Consider the following 17,913-nt stretch of genomic DNA (forward strand, 5'->3'; position numbering starts at 1 on the left):
CCTCGCTACGGGTTTCTGTGGTGGAATGTGCCTTCACCTTATTTATGTAGATATTCCCTTTGTTCCCTACGGCTTTCATAATCTTTTCCAGTAGGGGTTTAATTGCCAGGGGTCTCCCGTCTGCGGATGTGTATCCGCGGCGGGACCAGATAGCCAGGTACTCCATACACGAATTGCATGTGAACATACTGTCCGAGCAAATCGTGTATGGAGTAGGGAATTCTTCGGGGTGTGTGACACCACCGCAGACAGTTCAGCGTGCTGGGCGCTCATAGTGCTGGGAGTTTAATCGCCAGGGCCGTGCCTGCCTTGGGGTCATAAACTCCGCAGCCTGTGAGTCGTTCACCCGCAGATACTGTGCTTGAACCGTCTACATTGATCTCTCGGCCTGTGGGGTGTAACCCAGCCCGAAAGCCTATGTCAATTTCCAATACCCCTTCTATGGATTACCGGTGGGCAGTCCCTGGATAAATCATGTTGGTCGCAGAGACCCTTTACCTTTAGGTCCATTTGAGAGAGGAGCAGGGTCCAGCGAGCAATGCGGGCACTGCTCACTGTCCCGTCCTTAATTCTCCCGTCCAGGAACATTTGGGTGGGCGTATGGTGGGTAAGGAGTGTGATAGGGGATACCCTGTGAAGATCAGTGATCTTTTCACAGCCCAGTGAGTGGCTAGGAGGTGCCGCTCACAGTTGGAGTATCCCTTCTCCACGTCTGTGAGTATCCTGGAGGAGTAGACCACTGGTCTCAGCCGGCCGTGCCGCTCTTGGAGCAGTACTGCACTCAGGCTGTCCGCACTGGCTGCTACCTCCAGGAAAAACTCTTTACCCCCATCTATGGCCCCTAGAGCTGGCGCGGTCTGCAGGTCTTTCTTGAGTTGGATAAATGCTGCCTCGTAACCTTTGTCCCATTCCCACTCCACTCCCTTGTGTAGGAGTCGGAGCAGAGGGGCTGCTGTGGCTGCATAATCCTCAATGAGATCTCTGCAGTACCCGGTTAGCCCTAGAAAAGATCTTACTCCTGTTACTGTGTTGGGGGCGGGTAACTTCTGCACTGCTTCCCTTCTAGCTTTGTCATTGGCCCTTTCTCCAGTGCACACAGCCAGGCCCAGGAATTTTACTTCCTTCAGGTCGATCTGTGCCTTCTTGGGGTTTACTTTAAATCCCTCTTCTTTCAGCAGCTCCAGCAGCTCAGCCAGCAGTGGGCCATGCTCCTCCCCCTCATCGGTGAACAGGAGCAGGTCATCTACATACTGTAATAATTGCTGGGGTCTGCTGAAACACTTTAAACAGTTGGCCATACATTGATGGAAAATACTGGGGCTGTTGTGGAAGCCCTTGAGGGAGACAGTTCCAAGTGTATTGCTGCCCTTTAAAGGTAAAAGCAAACTTGTACTGATCTTCCCTTCTTAAAGGTATGGACCAGAACCCGTTGGAAATATCCAGCACCGTGAAGGTGGTCGCGGAGGCTGGGATACTTCCAATGAGGTCGGCGACAGCAGCAACAGTGGGTGCACAGGCGGGGATGTTACGATTGAGTACTCGATAGTCCACCGTGGCTCTCCAGGAGTTTTCCGGTTTCTTAACCGGCCAAATTGGAGAGTTCACATGGGTAGCCATTGGTCTCAATACCCTCTGTTTAACCAGCAAACCCAAGGCTGTTTCCATGTCTGCCACCGCCTCCCTGGGGAAGTTGTACTGTTTCCGTGGTCGGGTCATGGGGTCCCCATCTTTGCTAACCTCGACCCCATTTATTCTCCCGCAGTCATGTTTGTGAGTGGCAAAAGCTGCAAGATTTTTCCTCACATACTCTTGATATTCTACAGGGGTGTTACTGACCAGTGATTCAAGGTCGTAACCCTCCTTTGGTTTCATGGTGCACACCGTCCCTTTTCGCTGTTTTCTTGGGATAACCATCACCTCACTCTCCTGTCCCATACAGACTGACCCCCAAAGACAGTGGTTTCTTAAATCCACCAGGATCCCGTGGCCTAGGATGAAGTCAGCCCCCAGGATCCCTCTCCCTTCCTGCTCCCACTTCATCAGGACACAAGTCCACTTAGTGTGGAGTGTACCAAAATGAATGGAGAGTGGAACGGAGAATGAACCAGTCTGTTCAGTGCCCGTGAAACCCACCAAGCTGTAGGGGACCCCGTTAGACAGAGGTGAGGCGGCGGGGTTAGTTGCAGAGACAAGGGTGCTTGAGGCACGGTGTCCAACAGGTAAGTCCCTTTCACCTTTTCCACTTCCATCTGTACGGTCGGTCTCCCCCATGCACCATACTCGAGGGCACACAGGTGGATGGGCTGTGCCTGTCCTAGTCATGGTTTTGGTTGGGAGGGGGCAGATGGGATCTCGGTAGCAGTGGCGGTGGCTACCTTTCCAGGGCCATCTAACATGGCTCGGAGTGCAGTTAAAAAGGTGTCGAATGAGTGGGGAGGGACTGGTTTATCTGTCTCGGTCTTTTGGGCAGGGGCTGGAGAACTCTTTCCTGCTCTATCCAAGGATTTTTACAATCCCTTCTCCAGTGCCCACTCTTTCCGCACCCAACACGGGGACGTTTTGTATCGGAGGAGTTGCCCCCCTCGTGATGCCATTCTCTCTTGTCTTGGTTAGGTCGGATTTCGTGAACCCTTCCCTTTTGTGGGTGCTCCTCTGTCCCTCTGCCGTTTCTGTAAGCTAGGGTCAGCTGCCCTGTTCTGTGACTTGGGAATCTCTGGGATCGAACCAAGCCTCAGCCTTGGGTCTTATTCTGGGTAAACCGTTAGCTACTAGGCTTCGGAGTCAGTGTGCTAATTTGTCCGGGTTTAAGTGATCTCTGTCTATGCCCCCACTACACGTGCTTTTGTACACCGGCCACAGTCGGTCTGCGAAAGCCTGTGGGGGTTCTCCTGTGAGCTGCACCGTTTTCTCTACTCTCGAGAAGGGACTCCCGTCATTGCAGCCCATAGCTTCTAAAATGTCTTTCTGGATGGCAGCAAGTGTTTTCTGTCCTCTTTTGCTCTCAGTAGAGAGGAACTGGTCCAGTTTGCTGTCTCGAGATAGGAGAAGCATCTTTGCCATTTCTGCATCATCGCACCCATTAATATTCCCGGCCTGTTCCACTTCCACAAAGTGAACCGAGGGGTCTCCCTTTGGAGTTAGCTTTCCCAGGTGGCTTATCATGGCCCTAAGCTGGTGGGGAGTGTGGGGACCACAAACTGACTTTCCAGGGGCCCGAGACCCCCGTTAAGAGTGGGCGGGCCAAACTTCTGTTGCTGGACCGGGCACATTGGCCCTGGTTCTGGCTCTCCCTGTTCTGGCTCGCCTCCCTCTCTTCCCTGCGTCCAAGCCGAGCTGAAACTCAGTGCCACAGGTGGTGGTGGTTGACTATCCCTGTCCGGCCCGCAACTGATTTGCCCCCCCTGCTGCTGCACCGGTGTAGTCACTGGTGCCACAGGTGGTGGCCGGGTTGTTTCTTCCTTCTCTTCCAGGTTTACCTGGGGCGTACCCGGGCTTATTAGGCATACCATGCCTATTGCCTTGGACAGAGCAAGGTTTAAACTTTTAATTTGTTGCTGGCAGGGACCGTGGTCTCCTGATTCAAACCCATTAGTGCTAGCTATTTTATACGCTGCTTGCACATCTTTTAATCTTTCCTGGAGCTCTTTTACTTGTAGGGTGAAGCGAGTGCTTTCCTCCCTCAGTGACTTTTCATTACTTTTGGCCTCGGTAACCTGACATTAAAAATAGCCCTGACTGTTTTTAAACCTTTCCATTATTTGGGTCCTTTCCTGTTTTAGCTGACGGAGTTCTCCTGATAATCTTTCTTCTGACACAACCCTTTCCTGGTAGCTCTCTGCACATTCCCATAACCCTGCCTGCAATGTTTCATTCATTCTGTCTAGCAGTTAGACCTGTTGCTGTCGACAGACCAACCAAATTGCTTTCTCTACTGCTTCTTTGTGATCTTTACTTGCTGTCCACTGGGCTGCAGCGTCAGCTGGACGCTCAGCGCGCAATCGACTAAGCACCCATTCCTTAGTTACATTCACTTTCTTATACACATAGGAGGAAATCGTCTCTTCCATTTTGGTTCTTTGCCCCAAACCAGCAATCTCCACATCACACCCCGTGTAACAGAGTCCTGCCGCAGTCGTCATTTTGTAAGGGGAGGGGGGAGGGGGTGGTGTTTGTGGTCTCTGAGGGGTCAGGTTCCCTTCTGACCAACTTGAGCGGTTTCGAATCGCTCCCCCTCCCTTGGGTTCTGCACTCTGGATTTATTTGGGGGCGGGTGACAAAAGTGCAGAGGACACTGGTTTGATGCAAAGAACTTTGGTTTTATTACAGTGAATGTAATACAGGCTTATTACTCTAGTAAGAAAATACACGGCCAAACTTACAATCACTCTAATAAAGAACAAGACAAGGAAAGGTACAAGGTCAAACTTAGAATCACTGTAATAAAGTACCATACACTACACATTCAAAGGGGGTTGCAGTAAAATTATACCTCCCACCTCCCAATACCTAATTCTAGCTCGGTTAGACTCCAGGGCAGGGACTTATGTTTACCAATCCTTTTGATAGTTAATGGTAGATGGTGATGTTCTTCCTTCCTTCAGGACTTCAAGACTTCGAGGCTGGAGAAGTTAGTTTTACAACTGTCACGTTGGTTTCTCTCCTTGTCTTGATGAGGTAGTAGCGACCACCTCTCTCCCCCTCTCTCTCTCTTCGTCTTCTCGTCTCTCCAACCTCTGTTGAAAACAGTGGCCAGTTATACGATTTCAGTGTTCTAATCTTGCCGCCCAATCTGTTCACAATCCTTTCTATCATTTTGTCGGGCTTGGTTCTTCTTTGTAATATTTTGTCGGGTTCGTTAAAGTTGATATGTCTTGGGTGGGTTGATCTTCGAAAAACTGTTTCCTGATGGAAAAATTAGTTTGGTAATTGCGATGACCTTTTGTGCTTAGTCTTTCGCATACAGGCTGGATTGGGCCTCTTCCTGATGTATATGCTGAAATGGTTTGTCCAGACCCATGTTGATGGGGAGCTATCTCTGGGTGATACTATGATGGTAATGTCTCTTGTGGAGGAAGATTTCCAAATACTCATTCTTCCAGACAGGTTAGCTCAGTTCTCACACCCAGACAGTTCCAATAATCAAATGGGCTTCTTTTGTTCCATAGGTCTGTCCACAGGCTTGAATTTGTCTTGTAAAAGTTCATAACGCTATTAAAGTTCGTAGTTTCTTGCATAAGCACTTTAGAGTTCCAAACTTTTCGATAGATAGTCCCAAATTAAGTTTCCTTTCGAATGAGCCCAAACACAGGGGGGGTTCTGGTGAATTTTGCTCTCTGCAATGCCCATTCATGCTCCCATCTGGCGCTAACAGGAGCTGCTAATCTTTGAATTTCTAGCCCCTAGAAACTGAAAGTATAATAGAGCAGTCAGCACGGATTCCACAAGCGAATCCAGAGACTGTACCAATACTTACAGGGGGTCCTGAGACTGTACTAACACTTAAAGAGGGCACTGAGACTGTACCAACACTTACAGTGGGTCCACAGGCTGTACCAACACTTAGAGGGTCCAGAGACTGTACTAACACTGAGAGGGTCCAGAGACTGTACCAACACTTAGAGAGGCCAGAGACTGTACCAACACTTAGAGGGTCCAGAGACTGTACCAACACTTAGAGAGGCCAGAGACTGTACCAACACTTCGAGGGTCCAGAGACTGTACTAACACTTACAGAGGGTCCTGAGACTTTACCAACACTTACAGAGGGTCTAGAGACTCATTAGCCTCGGTCCAAACATGGACAAAAGAGCTGAAATGCAGAGGTGAGAGTGAGAGTGACTGCCCTCGACATCAAGTCAACATTTGACCAAGTGTGGCATCAAAGAGCCCCAGTAAAACTGGTCAATGGGAATCAGGGAAAACTCTCCACTGTTTGGAGTCATACCGAGCACAAAGGAAGATGGTTCTGGTTGTTGGATCATCACAGCCCCAAAACATTGTTGCAGGAGTTCCTCGGGGCAGTGTCCTTCATCAATAACCTTCCCTACATCAGAAATGGGGAAGTTCACTGATGACTGCACAGTGCTCAGTCCATTCACAGTCCGTACCCACATGCGGCAAGACCTGGAGAACATTCAGGCTTGGGCTGATAACTGGCAAGTTACATTTGCACCACACAAGTGCCAGGCAATGACTATCTCCAACAAGAGACAGTCTAACCACCTCCTCTTGGCATTCAACAGCTGAATCCCCCACCATCAACATCCTGGGGGTCATCATTGAGCAGAAATTTAACTGGACCAGCCACATAAATACTGTGGCTAAAAGAGCAGGTCAGAGGCTGGGTATTCTACACAGACTGTCTCACCTCCTGACTCCCCAAAGCCTTTCCACCATCTACAAGGCACAAGTCAGGAGTGTGCTGCAATATTTTCCACTGGCCTAAATGAGTAGAACTCAAACAACACTCAAGAAGTTTGACCATCCAGGACAAAGCAGCCGCTTGATCGGCCCCCCATCCACCACCTTAAACATTCACTCCCTCCACCACCGGTGCACCGTGGCTGCAGTGTGCACCATCTACAAGATGCACTGCAGCAACTCAACAAGGCTTTTTCAGCAGCACCTCCCAAACCCGCGACCTCCACCACCTAGAACGACAAGGGCAGCAGGCGCATGGGAAAACCATCACCTGCAGGTTCCCCTCCCAGTCACACACCATCCTGACTTGGAAATATATCGGCCGTTCCTTCATAGTCACTGGGTCACAATCCTGGAACTCCCTCCCTAACAGCACTGTGGGAGTACCTTCACCACATGGACTGCAGCGGTTCAAGTAGAAGACCCACCACAACCTTCCCAAGGGCAATTCGGGATGGGAATAAATGCTGGCCTTGCTGGCGATGCCCACATCCCATGAATGTATACATTAAAAGTTTAAAAATTATTAACAGAGGATCCAGTGACGGTACTAATATTTACTGAGACGTTATTATAATTTACAGGGGTCCAGAGGTGGTACTAATATTTACAAGAATTACATAAATTGCATTTATATTTAGTGGATCTAGAGACATATTTTCATGGAATCCTGAGTAGGTACTAGTATTAACAGAGAATCTAGAGATTGTACAGAGGAGCTGTTAATATTTACACAGGATCCAGAGAAAGTGGTAATATTTACAGAGGATTAAAAGATGGTACTAATTGTTGTATATGCAGACTATGGATGTACTCTCTGTGTAGTCACTGTGTGGTTACATAAGATGGAGACTTGGTTACCTGATGTATTATCAATAAGGTTTGCATTGTGTATTTCCATGCTGGCACCACTAAAAGGTGCAACTGGTGGAGACCAGGGGTTTCCTGCCCTGGTGGCAGCTCCCAGTATAAAAGGCCGCACACCATGTTTGTGCCGACTCTGGAGTTTGGAATAAAAGACCAAGGTCACTACAGTTTGAGTACAACACATTGCCTCGTGGAGTCATTCATAAGTACATTATAGACATAACACTAATATTTAGAGGGGATCTAGATAAAGAAATAATAGGTACAGGTTATGCAGAGACAGTGCTAATAATGACAGCAGGTCCAGAGAAGGTGCTGATGTTTACACAGGGTGCAGAGATAGTTTTATTATTTACAGGGGACCTGGAGACTGTGCAAATAGCAACAGAGGAACCAGAGACTGTGCTAATAGCAACAGAGACTCCAGACACGGTCCTAATGTTTACAGGTTTTCCAGAGATGGTACTAATATTTACACTGGGTCCCAGCATGATGTATAACATTCCTGTTATGTCCTTGCCTTACAGTTAACCTACTGACGATTGTGATCCTGACTCGGGGAAAGTGCGGTCTCTCCAAATGTTCACTCGTTACCTGGTGGCCATGGCAGCAGCGGATCTACAGGTCGTTATCCTCGACCTGATATTGAGGCAAATTCCAGTTCGTTTTTCGAGTCACTTCCATTTCGTGATGTCCATTCCTGTGTGTAATATCCACACCGTCCTGCTGTATGCAGCCACAGACTGCTCTGTCTGGTTCACCGTCACTTTCACCTTCGATCGATTTGTGGCCATTTGTTGCCAGAAGCTGAAAACCAAATATTGCACCGAGAGAACAGCGGCTGTGGTTCTGGGAACAGTGACTGTGCTGAGCTGTTTAAAGGATATTTTCTGGTATTTTATGTTAACGGGTAAATATTACCTCGACAACGATCCCTGGTTTTGTTGTAGACGAGATGGTGTTGTTGGTTCAACAGTCTGGGCAATAATCGAACTCCTTCATTATATACTCACCCCTTTTGTCCCATTTGTTCTGATCCTGCTGCTCAATGCTCCCACCGTCAGATACATTTTAGTGGCCAGCAGAGCTCGCAGGAGACTCCGGGGTCCCAGCCATGGGGGTGGTCCCAGAGACCCTGAGATGGAGAGCCGCAGAAAATCTGTCATTTTCTGTTTGTTATCTCGGGGAATTTCATCCTGTTATGGTCAACGTATGTGGTGTATTCTATATGCAACCGACTGTGGTACATTGGATTTAATGCTGTATCTCTACCTCTCTGTGTACAAGAGCTGGGCTTCATGCTGCAACCCCTGAGTTGCTGCACCAACACTTGTATTTATGCTGTGACCCAGACTAAGTTCAGAGAGCAGTTAAAGAATGTGAGGAAATATCCCTTTAATGTAATTGTCAAATGCATTAAACAATAAGAGCTGAAGATTTTCCAGCATCAGAACTGAATCCTATCTTATATTTTCACCAACCAGCTCACCCTGTGATAGAGACACAGTGGGTCTGCTCTCCCCGGGGTCTGTGATACACAGTGGGCTCGGTCTGCTCTCCCCGGGGTCTGTGATACACAGTGGGGCGGGGGGGGGGTCTGCTCTCCCCCCGGGGTCTGTGATACACAGTGGGCCCGGTCTGCTCTCCCCCCAGGGTCTGTGATACACAGTGGGCCCAGTCTGCTCTCCCCCCAGGATCTGTGATACACAGTGGGCCCGGTCTGCTCTCCCCCCAGGGTCTGTAATACACAGTGGGCCCAGTCTGCTCTCCCCCCAGGGTCTGTGATACACAGTGGGCCCGGTCTGCTCTCCCCCCAGGGTCTGTGATACACAGTGGGCCCGGTCTGCTCTCCCCGGGGTGTGTGATATACAGTGGGCCCGGTCTGCTCTCCCCCAGGGTCTGTGATACACAGTGGGCCCAGTCTGCTCTCCCCCCGGGGTCTGTGATACACAGTGGGCCCGGTCTGCTCTCCCACCGGGGTCTGTGATACACAGTGGGCCCAGTCTGCTCTCCCCCCGGAGTCTATGATACACAGTGGGCCCGGTCTGCTCTCCCCCCGGGGTCTGTGATACACAGTGGGCCCAGTCTGCTCTCCCCCCGGGGTCTATGATACACAGTGGGCCCGGTCTGCTCTCCCCTTGGGGTCTATGATACACAGTGGGCCCGGTCTGCTCTCCCCACGGGGTCTGTGATACACAGTGGGCCCGGTCTGCTCTCCCCCCAGGGTCTGTGATACACAGTGGGGCAGGGCGGGGGGGGGGATCTGCTCTCCCCCGGGGTCTATGATAAAACAACAACTTGTATTTATATAGGGTCTTACGTGGTAAAATGTCCCAAGGTGCTTCATAGGGGCATTATCAAACAAAATTTGACACTGAGCCACGTAAGGCGATAGTAAGGCTGTAATATATACTTCCACCCAGTGAACTACTGCTCCACCGAGTAGATTACTGTGGTAATGCAGCCATTGCTGTTTATACAATAAAAGCATCAGGTGACTTGGTCACCTGACAACTTCCTGAGTTGAAGCCATCTTGTAAGTGTGTGTTTGTGATGTCATAGTGAAGATCCCATGTTGGCGACGTAGGATCAGATTTCCGGATACCGTAGCTGAAATTTTTGTTGGTGGATGATCCCAGCCAACAACAGAGAGACTAGCGAGGTCCTTTCTGTTGCAGCACAACTAAAAATCCCAGATAAATTACAAGCACATTTGGCTGAACTGAAGAGTCCAGATGGCCGTGCCTATGGGAATAATAGGACGCTTTGGTGAGTTCCATCGTGACCGAGAGATGTTTGGAGCATATGTGGCGGCTAGAAAAGTTTTTCATCGCAAATAGTATCATCGAACTCCCCGATAATGAAAACCGTAACCGGGAGGTGTAACAAAGGAACGGACTATTTTCCGACTGAAGCAGGCCCCGAGGTGTATGAAACCCTGAAAAATGTCCTTGTTCCCATCATGCCAAAGGACACATCACTTACGGAGATTCTAACCAATTTAGAACATCACTACCATCCTGAGCCCCTGGAGATTGCTGAAAGTTATTATCTTGGAATATGAGATCAATTAATTGCTGAATGTATCAATGAGCACATTTTAGCATTAAAAAGCTAACTATTCGCTGTCATTTCAGAAACTTTCAGGACTGAGCATCACATGTTTTTGGGCTGAAAACTGAAGCAATCAGAAGAAAGTTGCTGATACCCCTAACTTGACTTTTGATTTTGCTTGTCAGACAGCTATGTTAATGGATATAACGGACCAGTACTCCCCAGAATTTTGTACCATTTCCAGTCGTCAGACAACCGAGGTGAATCACCTGCAGGTTAAAAGAAAAAGGCAGTTGGGGGGCCCCAAGGCCTCAGCACCTGGCCAAGGTAACAGAGCATTGAAGTTGTGCAATTGGTGCCTGGAACAACACATAGCTCAAAGTTGTCCACATGTGAAGGCAAAGTGTTTATTCTGCAAGAAAACTGGGCATCTTGCTAAGGCATGCCAACTGAAGAGTAAATCAACTTTCAAGACTATAAGTAGAAATCCACAGAGATTACATTGCATAGAAGAAAAGCAACTGGTCAAAGAGATACATGTCATCAGAAGCACAAGAGTATCGAACAACGATTCGAAAAGTATCGTCATCCAATTAGATGTTACAGGAACCAAGATACTCATGGAAATTGACACTGATGCATTCATGAGCACAGTCCCGGAATTGCTATGTCTCGACAAGTTGAGTGATTTTCCACTGGAGAAGTCAAAGATAGAGCTGTGAGGCTACTCAGGAGAGCAAATCCCTGTGGTAGGATGTATCACCATACTGGTGAAAAACAAGGATCAGTTTCAGAGCTTGCCTCTCTTAGTAGTGGCAGGAGACAAGCCTGCATTACTAGGTAGAAATTGGTTGGGATCACTGAAGCTGGATTGGAATGAGATTTTTCAAGTTGAAACGCGATTTGCATCGAAAGATGATGTCCTGAAGAAGTATCCGAAGGAGTTCTGCAAACCAGGCAGTCCGATCCAAGGCTTCAAGATGAGTGTCAGAATACAGAAGGATGTTCGACCAGTTTTTTTCAAGCCATGTCCCGTACCATATGCACTCAAGGAGAAAGTTGAGCAAGAACTCAAAGGCCTAGAGACTGAGTACATTATCTCAGAGATAGATCAATTTAATTGGGCTACACCCATTGTTGTTGTACCTAAGACAGATGGTAAGGTAAGGTTGCGTGGTGATTATAAAGTAACTGTAAACCAGGCTCTTGAAGGTAATTGCCCCAATACATTGCCAAATGTAAAAGATTTGTTCATAACACTGACAGGTGGTCAGATGTTCTCAAAGTTGGATCTTACAAATGCCTACTTACAACAGGAGCGAGATGAGGAGTCCAAGTCATGCAGATGTTGTATTCAGGCCCCCTCCTACAGATGTTGAATTATGTCCCCTTTATATATTTGGAATTGATTCCCTCTCCTACAGATGTTGAATACTGACACACTCCTACAGATATTGAATTCAGGACCTCTCCTACAGATGTTGAATACTGACACACTCCTGCAGATATTGAATTCAGTACCTCTCCCACAGATGTTGAATTTGGAACGCATCCAACAGATGTTGAATCCAGGCTCCCTCTAGATATTCTCTGGATTCTGGGGCAGTCCCAGCATATTGGAAAACTGCAAATGTAACGCCCCTATTTAAAAAAGGAGGCAGACAAAAAGCAGGAAACTATAGACCAGTTAGCCTCACATCTGTGGTTGGGAAAATGTTAGAGTCCATTACTAAAGAAGCATGAGCAGGACATTTGTAAAAGCATCATTCAATCAGGCAGAGTCAGAATGGATTTATGAAGTGGAAGCCAAGTTTCACAAATTTCCTGGAATTCTTTGAGGATGTAACGAATGGGGCGGAAACATAGAAACATGGAAAATAGGTGCAGGAGTAGGCCATTCGGCCCTTCGAGCCTTCACCGCCATGCAATAAGATCATGGCTGATCATTCCCTCAGTAACCCTTTCTTGCTTTCTCGCCATACCCCTTGATCTCTTTAGTCGTAAGGGCCATATCTAGCTCCCTCTTGAATATATCCAATGAACTGGCATCAACAACTCTCTGTGGCAGGGAATTCCACAGGTTAACAACTCTCTGAGTGGAGAAGTTTCTCCTCATCTCGGTCCTAAATGGCCTACCCCTTATCCCAAGACTATGTCCCCTGGTTCTGGACTTCCCCAACATCGGGAACATTCTTCCCAAATTTAACGTGCCCAGTCCCGTCAGAATCTTATACGTTTCTATGAGATCCCCTCTCATCCTTCTAAACTCCAGTGAATACAGGCCCAGTTGATCCAGTCTCTCCTCAAATGTCAGTCCAGCCATCCCAGGAATCAGTCTGGTGAACCTTCGCTGCACTCCCTCAATAGCAAGAACGTCCTTCCTCAGATTAGGAGAACAAAACTGAACACAATATTCCAGGTGAGGTCTTACCAAGGCCCTGTACAACTGCAGTAAGACCTCCCTGCTCCTATACTCAAATCCCCTAGCTATGAAGGCCAACATACCATTTGCCTTCTTCACTGCCTGCTGTACCTGCATGCCAACTTTCAATGACTGATGAATCATGACATCAAGGTCTCGTTGCACCTCCCCTTTCCCTAATCTGCCGCCATTTAGATAATATTCTGCCTTCGTGTTTTTGCCCCCAAAATGGATAACCTCACATTTATCTACATTATACTGCATCTGCCATGCATTTGCTCACTCACCTAACCTCTCCAAGCCACCCTGCAGCCTCTTAGCATCCTCCTTACAGCTCACACCACCACCCAGTTTAGTGTCATCAGCAAACTTGGAGATATTGCACTCAATTCCTTCATCTAAATCGTTAATGCATATTGTAAAGAGCTGGGGTCCCAGCACTGAACCCTGCGGCACTCCAATAAAGAAGATTATGGTCACACTAAGTTTAGTTCACGGTACTCAGCCTCGTGGAGTTGTTCTATACACTATAATTGGCGACGAGTAACAGAATACGAACCTTCACGCAACCATGGCTGCTGTTGGAATATTAGAGAGATTCATAGAGCGTGATGATTGGGAAGCCTTTGTCGAGTGTCTCGACCAGTATTTCGTGGCCAATGAGCTGGAAGGAGACACTAACGTGGCCAAGTGCAGGGCGGTTCTCCTCACCGTCTGTGGGCCTAAAACATACGGCCTCATCAAGAATCTGCTTGCACCAACAAAGTCAACGACGAAGGAATATAGAGAGTTGTGCACGCTGGTTCGGGACCACCTCAAGCCGAAGGAGAGTATCCTCATGGCCAGAAATCGTTTTGACACGCACCATCGCTCCGGGGGCCAAGACGTGGTGGATTATGTCACCGACCTGAGATGCCTTGCGGGACCTTGCGATTTTGGAGCTGCGTTGGGGCAAATGCTGCCGGACTTTTTCATGCTAGGCATCAGCCACGAGGTCATTCTTCGAAAGCTGCTGGCTGCTGAAACCCTAGACCTGAGCAGGGCCATCGCGATCGCCCAGGCATGCATGGCCATGGACGATAACAACAAACAGATATCTTCTCAACATCGAAGCTCACCGGCAAGTACTGTGCATAAAATGACGTTGCTAGCAGGCCGAACTGCACATGGCAGGGCCTATACGTCTGCGGCTGCAAGACCTGTGATGACTCAGAGTCCTCCATCGGGGGTGAATGTGAATCCATTAGCACCGTGTTGGCACTGCGGGGGTAATCATCGGGCCCAGCAATGTCGATTCAAGCACTACATGTGCAAAGGCTGCGCAACGATGGGGCAGCTCCAGCGAATGTGCAAACGTGGCAGAGGATGATCGCTCCGGCGCGGATCACGCAGCACAGGCAACTCAACCCAGGAAGAAGTGTATGGGGTACATACCTTCCCCACCAAGAGCCCTTCTATAATGCTGAAAGTCAAATTAAATGGAGTTCCAGTATCCATGGAGTTGGACACGGGGGCGAGTCAGTCAATAATGAGCCAGAAGGCTTTCGATAAACTGTAGGGCAATAAAGCACAAAGGCCCAAACTGAGCCCAATTAATGCAAAGCTGCGTACCTACACCAAAGAGCTCATACCATTCATTGGAAGTGCGGCAGTGAAGGTATCGTATGATGGAGCTGTGCATGACCTATCATTGTGGATTGTTCCAGGCAATGGCCCAACGCTGTTCGGCAGAAGCTGGCTAGAAAGATTAGATGGAATTGGAACGACATCAAAGCACTATCTTCAGTGGATGACGCCTCGTGTGCTCAATTGCTGAGCAAGTTTTCCTCGCTATTCGAATAAGGCATCGGCAACTTCACAGGAGCCAAGGTACAGATCCATCTGGGCCCCGATGCACGGCCCGTCCATCACAAGTCTCAGGCGGTTCCGTACATGAGGTTGAACTGGACAGACTCCAACGCGAAGGAATCATATCGCCAGTCGAGTTCAACGAGTGAGCCAGTCCAATTGTTCCGGTGTTGAAAAGCAATGGCACGGTCAGAATCTGCAGAGACTACAAGGTCATCATCATCATCATCATCATCATAGGCAGTCCCTCGAAGCGATGATGATTTGCTTCAATGCCAAAAAGGAATGAGTTCATAGGTGTTTCAATGAAGGACCTAATATTCCAGATCCTGAACTACATCTTGGAGAGTGAAAGATGCCTGTGCGTGGATTTTTTTAACGTGTGGTGGCCGTTGTACACCAGCCACCACACGGGCTTGACAGAGCTAGGTCTTGGTCTAGTGGCAAGGGGATCCAAGGCGACTGGAGACCAGCTCTGCTGCAAGGACCAAGTGCGCACACATATAGTCTTCGCACTCTATGCTGAAGGTAATGGTAGGTGCCAGTGAGATGGGTTTAAGGATACAGTTGCTAATGGAGACGAGGCAGAGGCTATCTTTGCTCTCCAGGATGATCTTGACATAGTTGGTGGTTTTGTCAGCGAAGACAGAGGCCAAATAGCTTGATGTGATGTGCCCCAGTTACACGCAAGTCTCCACCCCTTGGATTTGATGGAGTGAAGATGGCAGCCATACCAGGTGAATGGCCAGGATGGGACACAGTGAAGATTTTACTGGTGACAAGGACATCAAAGATGGAGGAGAGGGAAACACTGAACAGACTGAAAGCTACAAAAGTATCATGGTGAGTAGCTGAGCAGTTGGGAGTTTTAAAGTGCAATTGTAAGTGACCTTGTTAAAACCTAGGACATTTTTGTTCCATTGAACCATATTTCACTTTTGGTCCCAGTTCGGATGTCAAAGCATTAAAGGGATGTAACTGTTGCCATGAATCAAGGCTCCTTTAGTAGATTACTGCATTTACAGTCAGCTGTCCAGCTGTGGCTGGATCATCATTACTCTCTTGTATCTCACATCTCCTACCCTTTCTGTGTTTGCCCCTGAAAAAATCATTTTCCCTCAAGTCACTACAAGGTAACGATTAACTGAGTCTCACTACAGGACCAGTACCCGCTGCCCAAAGCAGATGACCTGTTCGCAATGTTAGCGGGGGGGAAGCCGTTCACCAAGTTGGACCTAACCTCCGTCTACGTGACACAGGAGCTGGCTGAATCAACACGCACAAAGGGCTGTTTATATACCACAGGTGCCCTTTTGGGATTCGCTCGGCAGCCATTTTCCAGAGAAACCATGGAGAGTTTGCTGAAATCTGTTGTGCACCGTTGTGTTTCAAGACGACATCCTGATCACCAGTCGTGGCACCATCAAACATCTACACAACCTGGAAGAGGTTTTAAGTCGACTAGACAGAGTGGGATTCAGGCTGAAATGCTCCAAGTGTGTTTTCCTGGCGCCAGAAGTAGAATTTTTGGGGAGGAAGATTTCCGCAGACGGCATCAGGCCCACGGACTCAAAGACAGAGGCCATCAAGAATGCACCCAGACCACAGAATGTGACGGAGTTCCTGGGACTCCTCAACTATTTCGGTAACTTTCTACCCGGGTTGAGCACGTTGTTAGAGCCTTTGCACATGTTGCTACGTAAGGGTGATGACTGGGTTTGGGACAAATCTCAAGACACAGCCTTTGAGAAGGCCAGGAACCTGCTATGTTCAAATAAGTTATTTGTACACTATGACCCATGTAAACATTTAGTGCTAGCTTGGGACGCCTCATCATACGGGGTCGGCTGTGTGTTACAGCAAGCCAATGTATCGGGCAACCTCCAACCGGTTGCATACGCATCTAGAAGTCTGCATAAGGCTGAGAGAGCCTACAGTATGGTCAAGAAAGAGGCGTTAGCATGTGTATATGGGGTTAAGAAAATGCACCAATACCTGTTTGGACTTTGGTTTGAGCTTGAAACTGACCACAAGCCACTCATTTCGCTGTTTTCAGAGAGCAAAGGTATAAATACCAATGTTTCATCCTGCATCCAAAGATGGGAACTAACATTATCCACTTATGACTATGTTATCTGCCACAGACCATGCACCGAAAACTGTTTCCATTCTTTCTTTTGCCGAACCCATCCTTTAACTTCGTGCACTCTGCTCCCTACTACCGCCCCTGCGTCTGACTGTGCCTTGGACTCCCTGAGCTCTGCCTCGAACTTACCAACCTGCTCATCTAGCAGTTGGACTTGTCTTTGCAGACAGATGAGCCATATCGCCTTTTCAATACTGCGCCTATGCTCCTTGCCCTCCGTCCATTCTGCCGCTGCGTCCGCTGGACACTCATCATGGAACAAGCCTAGCACCTATTTCTTAGTGATGTTCACCTTCTTAAATACATATGAAGAAATCCTTTCCTCCAGTTGGGATCTTTCACCAGAAGCACAGTCTATGACTGATTTACACTCCTTTTACCCGGGTCCTGCCGTGGTCACCATGAGATGTAAGCGGTTTTAATACTAGCCCAATTGCTAGACCGACGGTTCGAATCGCCCCCACCTTACGAAAATTCTAGACCCCGGGATTTTTATTCAGAGTGTAAATAGAATAAGTCACGGACAGGAATGTTTCAGAAAAATCGTATTTACTTTATTTGGTCTAACATACACTGGCCAAAACATGCATTACTAAACAAAATCACTGTCTCTGTGGAGAATAAAATCCAGGTTACAAACAACACACATACAATATAGGAATGAGACCTAGTAACATGCAGTAATTCCCTGGCGGATTCTAACTCCACCCCTACCAACGAATTACTCAGTCGAAGCTCACGCCCCAGAATAGCCCTGAAAAGCTTCACTTCTGAGAAAACCCTGAGCCCTTAGTCTCACCCAACTTGCCTGGGATATCTGGCTACTGGCTTGGGACACTAGCGACCATGCTCACCACCACACGCAGCCGGTTTCGATCGCTCTTCTGCGGAACTGCGGCTTCCTCTGTGGTGGAGTGAGAGTGAGAGGGAGAGAGAGCTCTCTCTAGATACAAGCTGCAAGCTGCCAGCTACAAGCTTCACTACAAGCTTCACTAAAAGCTCCAAGCTCCAAGCTAAAAATAAAGTGGAAAGACCCTGTTTTTATGGGAGTCTTGCTACCTACTATCTTTCCCGCCAATCTTTAAAACCCCTTTGTGCTTTTGCATATTAGAGTGGCTTTGTCAGTGGCCCCACTTCCTGGCCGACAGCTCTTTTG

The 17,913-nt window shown here is 48.2% G+C and overlaps 1 pseudogene; it reads left to right on the forward strand.

The window, feature by feature from the left end:
• Window positions 1–7,890: 7,890 nt before the first annotated feature.
• LOC139251247 (probable G-protein coupled receptor 139) lies at window positions 7,891–8,714 on the forward strand (annotated as a pseudogene).
• Window positions 8,715–17,913: the final 9,199 nt, after the last annotated feature.

Source organism: Pristiophorus japonicus, unplaced genomic scaffold (assembly GCF_044704955.1).
Source record: "Pristiophorus japonicus isolate sPriJap1 unplaced genomic scaffold, sPriJap1.hap1 HAP1_SCAFFOLD_426, whole genome shotgun sequence".
NCBI lineage: Eukaryota > Metazoa > Chordata > Chondrichthyes > Pristiophoridae > Pristiophorus > Pristiophorus japonicus.